The 8,352-nt window shown below is 41.1% G+C and overlaps 1 protein-coding gene across 15 annotated transcripts in view; it reads right to left on the minus strand.

Moving 5' to 3' along the window:
• The window catches only part of ERC1 (ELKS/RAB6-interacting/CAST family member 1), a 317,835-nt gene that overhangs the window by 299,986 nt on the left and 9,497 nt on the right, over window positions 1-8,352 (minus strand). Inside the window, exon 1 of one of the 15 annotated variants that reach the window (XM_052789056.1) lies at window positions 8,271-8,328. The exons of the other annotated variants lie outside the window; for them this stretch is intronic. The gene's annotated coding sequence lies outside the window, so the exon portion shown is untranslated. Of the gene's footprint in view, window positions 1-8,270; window positions 8,329-8,352 lie in introns of those variants that run through there. 15 annotated transcript variants of the gene reach the window in all.

An 8,352-nucleotide genomic window follows, 5' to 3' on the forward strand; every position in this document is an offset into this window, starting at 1 on the left:
AAGTATCACCTAGCAAAGTGCTTAACAACGTACGAGAAGCGCACAAAAGATTTTAGATAATTTCTAATGAGTTAATCACCCCCTAAATGGAAAAAGTGTCATTTAAATTCATGGAATTGCTTTCTCCTTGCTTTAGCTAACGTTTTGTTAAACTATTAATAGCTTTTCAAAGAACGAAAGTCACTGATGTCCTCAACAGAAAAGTAGCTTCCTAGGCAGCTGAAAGGAGCTGGTACCACAGCAGGTGCTGTGCAGTAGCCGTCTTCTAATATACCAGGCAGGCAGGTTAGCTCTCTTCCACCTGAAGTGGAAACACCAGTCCTGTGCTAATTTGGCTCTAAGCTTTGTTTCACAGGTAGGCACTATCCCCTCTGTTACTCCAGAAAAAAATCAAATAATTCAAGGTACGAAAGTCAACTGCTAGAACTAGCTGTTGATTAGGGTTAGAGAAAGGATTCCCAGAGCAGGCACACGTGAAACTCAGTGAGAACAACTCCAACATCACTGCTATCACTGCCACACATTACACTGCACTCACTTTTCAAAAGCAAAGCCAAACAAAAACAGTAGACTAAGAAAAGAAAAAGCCTTTGGAAACAAGCAAACGTAACCCATTAGTATTTCTCTTGAAATGAGGACTTTCATTACACCATTGTTAGACTTTAAAATTGTGAATATTCCAAATATTAACTAAATACACCCTTCCAACCATGAAGCCAGTTTCAGTATTTTCACTAACACAGAGATTTGTCATGGTTCAAGAAAAAAAAAAAAAACCAACCATGTTAAAAGATAAATCTTGACCTTTTTTTTTTTCCCATTTTTTTCTAGTAGCATTTATCGCCGGCCATTTCACTTTGTTGCTATTAGGAATCCATAAGCAGAAGAAAATATTAAGACAATTCACACTAGGAAAAACATCTTTCATCTGAAAACAGCAAAGTGAAGGCAGTGACAGAAACGCCTTTTCTCATTCACAATACCAATTAATCAGGAAGAATAAAGAGTTCTAGTTCCTGTCCAGGAGTCCAAGCAAAATTACATACAAGATTTCTCTCAGATAGCAACATAACCAAAAAAGTTATTCAATATTCTGACCCACACTAGCATTTTACCAGGAATCTCAGAAATACAATCTCTTATCTCCATGAGGCCAACATGCAGCACTGTTACTTTTTTCTTCTTCTACTGTGACCCTAAATTTAGTCACAAACAAATCATCCCTTAACCTTACAAGGATGGTGGTAACTACAAGGAACACTGTCCAACTGTGACGGGAATGTATTGACCACTTTTCCTTTGCAAACTCTCCTGTAGTTTTCAAAAAACCTTTGGTCCTTTCTGCCAACACAGGAACCCTTACCTAAGATTACAAAGAGACTATAAACTGCAAGTGTCTAAAAACCCAAAACCACTGAAGCCAGTGCTAAACCTTTTTTCCTCAAGGTAGTTTGCATATCTTTACATTTATGAAACAAAACTAACAAAACTGTCTTGTTCACTAAGAGAACAAAAACTTCAAAAGAGCATCTTATCTGCAAGCCAAATAAAAAAAAATCCCCCAAAATTAACGTCAGCCAAAGCAAAAACTTCACACAGATATCTAGATTAGCATAGCAGCTTTGCAAGTAGAGACATACAATCAAACTGCTTTAGTATTAGTTGAAAATGCTATCTAGCAATTATAAAAAAGCTTGAAAGAAGGACTATCAGAAGCATAAAAAGGAATAGATGAGAATTACACAATACTGTAGAAAAAGGTTTGAAAAAAATGACACTTATGAACATATTTTCTGTATGAAAATGATAAGATAGATAACAGTACATCCTGCCTGAAGTGTCAGCTAAGAAAAATGTCTTCTAAGATCACCGGTAACTGTCCAAAAACACTTAGACACCATGAACTGAAAAAAGTTTATAATCTGACAGTAAACATTTAAATGTACTACAGTGCAACTTTTGGCAACTAAAATGAATCTGTTTCGTTACAACAGCCTAGTCATAGCCAGTGAAAAGCAATGGAAAATCAAGCCTCCTTCAAAACAGCAAAGCAGCTACCACTCCAAGAAGTATAGCAATATCCAGAACCATACATAAATGAAAATGGTAATTCAAAGCAGCACGTAAGCTGGTAACTCCTGCATCAGAATTTAACATGCTGAAAGAATAGTAAAATGCAATCTGCACGACTTCAGGCAGATTTACTTGTAAGGCAATTATAAAATGAGAGAGGGCAGGAATAGGTACACTTGTCTTGTCAAAAGATCTGGTGGTTTTCAATAAGAGTTGTATTCAGGCATAGCAGAAATGTAAGAAATTCTGGAGGGACAACATTAACATCAACTTCGGGATAAAGAATCCAATAAAATGAGATGTGTTTAACAACGCTGTCACACTCAGCCCCTATATCTAGTATTTCATGCGAACCAATGGCTCAAAGCAGACATTCCTGGCTACAGCTGACAGAAAATGGAAGGTTCATTAACACAAAGTTTTGTTAACCTCTGGAGGATCTCTCCGTCACATAAATATATGATGCCTTTCCTATGTCTCCCTACTCCAGGACAAATGCTAATACCACAGTAACTACTTCTAGGTAAGTAAGCAAACCAAATACAGAAAAAAATACTGCAGAAATAGAGGAAAATCCCTGATTATGTTTGTTAAAACAAAAAGAGTTTTGGAGTAACTTCTGCAGCCTTCATCAAGTAACATTTCCTCTGAATTTCTTTTCTGCAGTTGCTGTTTGGGACTGACACCGGCTGACAGACAGCAACATTTACGGAGTCAACTCCTTAATAGCGTCACTGCCTGATAGTCAGGAATGGGGCAGTCTGATCACAAAATACGCAGGCAAACACATCTTGCAGCACACTGACCCCTCTAGTACCTCCCATCAGCATAATGGAAGCCACACACCCAGCTCCCAGAAGACTGAACTTTCTTGTAGCACCAAACCCTGTCTGCACAAGGAAAGTTTTGAATGTCAGTTCTATAATAGCAACAGAAAGTCAGCCTTTACAAGAGCTGTCTTAATCTGATAAAGCAGTGTAGCAGACACATTAGACTTCACTAACAGAGGTAGCAATTGTTCACATTTTCATAATTAATACCTTAATAGTTAATCACAAATAAGAACAACTAGATTATACAATGGGACCTGGACTCCAGGATGGAGCAAGGAAAAAAAGAAAGATAGCATTCCAAAACAGGAAAAGCTTATATTCCAGTAAAACCCTGACAAATATCTTTACCCTGCAATTCAAATAATGGGTACGATGAGAGAATAGACAGGATTCACAACTTAGAGGTGTGTCAACCAAGAGGAAGACAAAAACCCCTGAATTCCTAATACTTTCTGGTGCACACCACAATTACAAAAGCTAAGGTTGCTATACTACTTTACATAAAAAATGTGAAGTATCTATCTTAGGACTATAACGTAGATTTTAGATTTGACTAGTTCTGGAAGGTAAGAAAGCTCACTACTTTTCGTGTTAAATTAATGACTATTACACAAGAAAACAACAGAAGAAAGTTTACTTTAGAAACTGTTTGCAAGCCCGCCAATGCTGAACACAAGGCATTGAACCCACAGAATTCAGGGTTATTTATCCATATCAAAATATTCTAAACCTCATGGCCTTGACAGCAAGAAAGCAAAAGGGATGAATGAAATTAAGATGGAAAAAATACAAAAAATGAACTGTTCATATTATGATTGATCCTCATTCCTAGATAGTGCATGAATAGAGGCCCAAACACCAACATGTATTTATGTCCAATCCTTTTTAAAGGTAGGTTGGGGGGGGGGGGGTTTAAAGTAAATTCACCATCTGCAAGTTCACTGAAAGCAACAGTGCCCTTGTTCTGTTTCACTTAACATGAGAAGACAGGAACTGATACATTCTCCCGCCACACACAGAGAAATCTTCCCAGAAAAATATCTCAAAAATCCCTGATAATCTTTAGGTGACTGACATATTGAAAACTACGTTTTGTAAAAGGTAGGCCATCAACCCTGACCCTAACATTTTGAGGAAAAAAACAGCAGTTATTTGTCAAAGCAGTGTTTTGTTTCTAAACATAAATTGACACTCCTGTTACACACTTTTTAAATTTGAAAGGTGAACATAAATGGTACACATACACTTCAAATCACCACAGAACATGGAAACATCTTGATTATCTGTCCTTTTTAGATACCATTCTGTTTCCCATTCTTCTCTCCCATTCCTACAAGATATCCCATCCAGAATACACTACCTGTGAGTCTCTAAACAAGAGGCAGAAATATTCATCAGCTTCCTAGTTAATTTGTCTCCCACAAGTATACATTTCCTTTCATGAGATCTACTTACTCCACAAGGAACGCAGAAGATGACAGAACATGCTCTACTCTATAGCAGCTTCTTTGCAAAAGCAGTTTTAACTGACATCGGGTTTTGTTTCTTATAATTCCCATAATTCTTGATATCAGCATAAAGGGTATACTTCCATCACCACAGCTTCATTCCTTTAGATCTTCTTTCCCAGAACACACCACCACAAAACCAAAAAGGCTCACCACTATAAAAATGCATGTATTTCAGCTAAATCTTTATTTACTCATATTTATAAACTTTGTGATACACCATTTGCTCATAAGGATTTTTTCCTAAAGCTGTGGAGGTCAGCCTCAACTCAAGGGAGAACATGAGGTGCTACTGATATTTCTAAAGGCCTTACCTCATCTCACTTGTTAGACTAAAATGGTTCTGCTCACAGTATACTAAGAGTTAAGATGGTCACTAACTCTGGGTGCACAAGCAAGTTCTTTCCCTTTGTCAGGTTGCTGTGTACGAACAGAAATTTTTCTGTCTTCCTCCAGAGACTGGGGCACATATTTCTTAACGCTGTTTGGTCATCACACTTAAAGGCTTCCCAGGTATAGCAGAAGTTTTGGATACTATTCCAGTGCCGATTCTCTCTGATAGCTTTAAGTATTTCACTGGCAGCATTGAATTTGTTACAAGGTGATTAGCACATGGTGCAGATATGTTGTGGACCCTTCTCAATTCCTCGTTCCTGCCTGGATTTACTGGGATTGGACCCAATAACCCATGTGGTCCCTCCCTGTCCTACATTCTTAACACTGACATGTGTAGGCAGGCTAGGAAGGTGCATCAGGATTTGTTTTGTGCAATGAATGGGAGCTGACTGGAAGTCTCTAAATTTAAAGCAGATAGGAAATACACAGGAAAAATTATCATGTATCTTTTCCCTTTTTAAAAAAGTCCAAAACACAAAAAGCAACAGGAGTCAGAACATGCACATAAACTTCCTAGTGATGAACTGATTAAAATAACTCTCATTCTTCTAATTGCCTAGGAGACTGAAGACCTGCGGACATTAATTTTCTGTCATTGCATGGCTAAAGAGTTTATAGCCTGATTTTTAGAGTATACAGTCAGTAAATACCGTGTTTGTATGCACAGTTGTTTATCTTTTCCCCCCAGGTGGCACGCAACCAACTTCCCAATAGTGGAAACACAATGCTAAAAGTGGTAAAGATATTTCAAAAGCCCAGAAGTACCTAGAAGCACTACTGAATCCATGTAGACAGCTAGCCTAAAGTCACCACGGGTAACATCACTATGTGAAGCAAAGCACGCTCCATCTACAGGATTTCCATCATAATCTTGCCCTGACAACAAAACTGCATTAACGATATTGACACACCCCACATACTAGAAAACATCACTTTTTCTAAATCAGCATTGGATTTTCTAGGATCTCATGCTCTACCACTGCCATAAGGCAGCCCACTGCATGCCACACAGTTCAACTCTTGGCTTAAACAGGGACTAATTCATAGCATCCTCATCACCCAGAGCATTCTTACAGCAGAGTAGCCAGCAAGGTTCAAGAACACATATTATTGTTTCTTAATTCTAGCAATTGGTCTGATTATTTAAAAAGCTGCATGCGTGCATGCATCCATCCATCCATTTCTGAGGGTACCATACATTTCTGAGCGTACCATACTTGGATAAAACAAGCCAGACCTTCTAAACGTACTACAATTTTCAGGTGGCTTTGCCAGGTAAGTGTTGTAACAAACCTCTCACACAAGAGAGGCTTTGGGGGCAATAGGCTTGAAAACAGTGAAGGGTAAGGGGAGGAGGGGTAACAATGGGAGAGTATCCTGCTTCACAAAATAAGGAATACTAGCAAAGAACTCACACACTGGTTACAATAGCATGGTGAAGTATTTCTATTCATACAGCAACACAGATAACAGCTACCAGAAACTGAGAAAGTGGCAGATTCAGAAAAAAACCCTACCTTTCTTTCATGACCAAGATTTGCAATTCAATAAAAAGGTACAGGCCATGTGAATACCAAACCTGCTTTTTTGCCAGTCAGGCCATTAGCCAGATGTTAGAGATGAAAAGTTATACAAACAGAATCTCATAAAAGCTTGTGACAGGATCAAAGAAACAATGCTAAGACTTATGAAAAACACGATGCTTTAATATAGCCCAAATAACAGAAACCTAAACTGAAGAAAACCTGCTAACATCCTTACAGTGGTTTGATTACAGCTAAATTGGTTTCCCAGAAAACATGGAGAAAGTTCAAATTATATCAAACATTATGACAAACTCATGTTTTACCCAGCAGATCCCAAGCTTTTTCTAGCTGCAGCCCCTCTTGCAGCTTAGTAGATTCAGACAATTCCAAATTTCTGGATGATATAGTAAAGTCAAATACTTGACTATTCAGGGAACTGCTGCTCTGGGATAAAGTTCTGAACTATGCCTCTGGAACTGAACTACATTCAGTACAGCTGCCTCAGTTATTTAATAACTACTGGTTTAGTCCAAATATTTCATTACTGAAAAAAATAAGTTAATGTACTACCAACTCTGCTCATACTAGCACGGGCAAGGTAGTGATTTTTCTCTTTCCATCTTATTTGATATGGCTGTAAGGGTGCTGACTCATAAGTGACCCTGAATTGGGGCACGCATCTGAGCTGCTGCAGTTTTCAACACAAAATACAGGCTGTGGATCACAGCAGCTCAGGAGTTGTATGTTCAGCCACCTACTGCTATAGATGCAGTAACCTCTGGGAGAAAAGGAGGGCAGGCAGCTGGTGGAGGTTACCGCTCCTAGCTGAGTTGCTTAAAAATGACAACCCTTCAGTCAAACCAGACAACTTTTTTTGGTTACAACCTGTTGGATTTGAGGAAACATATTATCCAGCAACAACCATCCTGCATACATCAACACGCCCCCCAAACGAGCTTGGATAAAGCGTTAAACATACATTGTTCTTCCAACCAATTCTATTTCTACCCATTTGCTTTCACTCTCTTGGCTTCCGTACTGCTTTCCCTCACCACCACCTCCAGAGGTATCTCTAAGTCTTTTCTTCGTATCTCCTAATCTCTCCCATTTCCACTGGGGTTTAATTTTAAACCATTTCACAGGATGTCAGCATGAACCATAATGTGAACTTCCAGCATGCATGCAACATTCCATATAAAATAAATTGTATACTTCATAACTAAGATTTATAGTCCACGTTACAAACGAGACAGATGTGGAAAAGACAGCAATTCCTGACACATGCTTAGGGATGGCAGCAGATTCAGAAACAAAGCATCGTGTCAGCTGGCGCTTACTTTGTAGTAGATGTAATAAAAATAAATGAAACGCGACCATTCAGCACTCACAGGGGAAAAAATAAAAAATCCAACAATGCCGCAAGGTCTAGGTAGAAGACACCGATCACCATTACCTCAGATGATGCGACTTAAGACAACAAAAGCGTGCGCTTCCCAAGGACGGACTGAAAAATTAGGGGCGGAAAAATACGATTCGGAACGCGAATGGGAAGAGCACGACGGACTTACTGTACGAGGCAAAACCAGACCCCACCCGGCGCACAACAGCCCGCCCCGCCGCACCACCACCACCACCACCACCACCACCACCAGCAATGCCCGGCAGGACGCGGGCCCGCTCGCCTGCCGCCGGCGAGGCGGCGGGCAGGGTGATGTGGCCGTCCCCGCGGGCCGGCCGGAGCCGGGGCCGGGCTGCCGCCGCCCAGCCCCCGGGCGGTGACAGCGTGCGCGGGGCCCGGCAGGGGCGAGGGCCCGCACCCCCCCCTCCCCGGCCGCCTCCCCCCGGCCGCGCCCGGGCGCCCCCTCTCTCCGGCCGGCCAGCCGACCGACAGGCCACGCAGCCCTCGGGGGAGCCGCCGCCGGACCCGGACCCACCTGAGAGGCACCTCGCCGGCGACAGGCCCCGCCGCCGCCTGCCCCCTGCCCCGCCGCCGCCGCAGCCCCCGCCCAGCCCGGC

Source organism: Harpia harpyja, chromosome 6 (genome assembly GCF_026419915.1).
Source record: "Harpia harpyja isolate bHarHar1 chromosome 6, bHarHar1 primary haplotype, whole genome shotgun sequence".
Taxonomy (NCBI): domain Eukaryota; kingdom Metazoa; phylum Chordata; class Aves; order Accipitriformes; family Accipitridae; genus Harpia; species Harpia harpyja.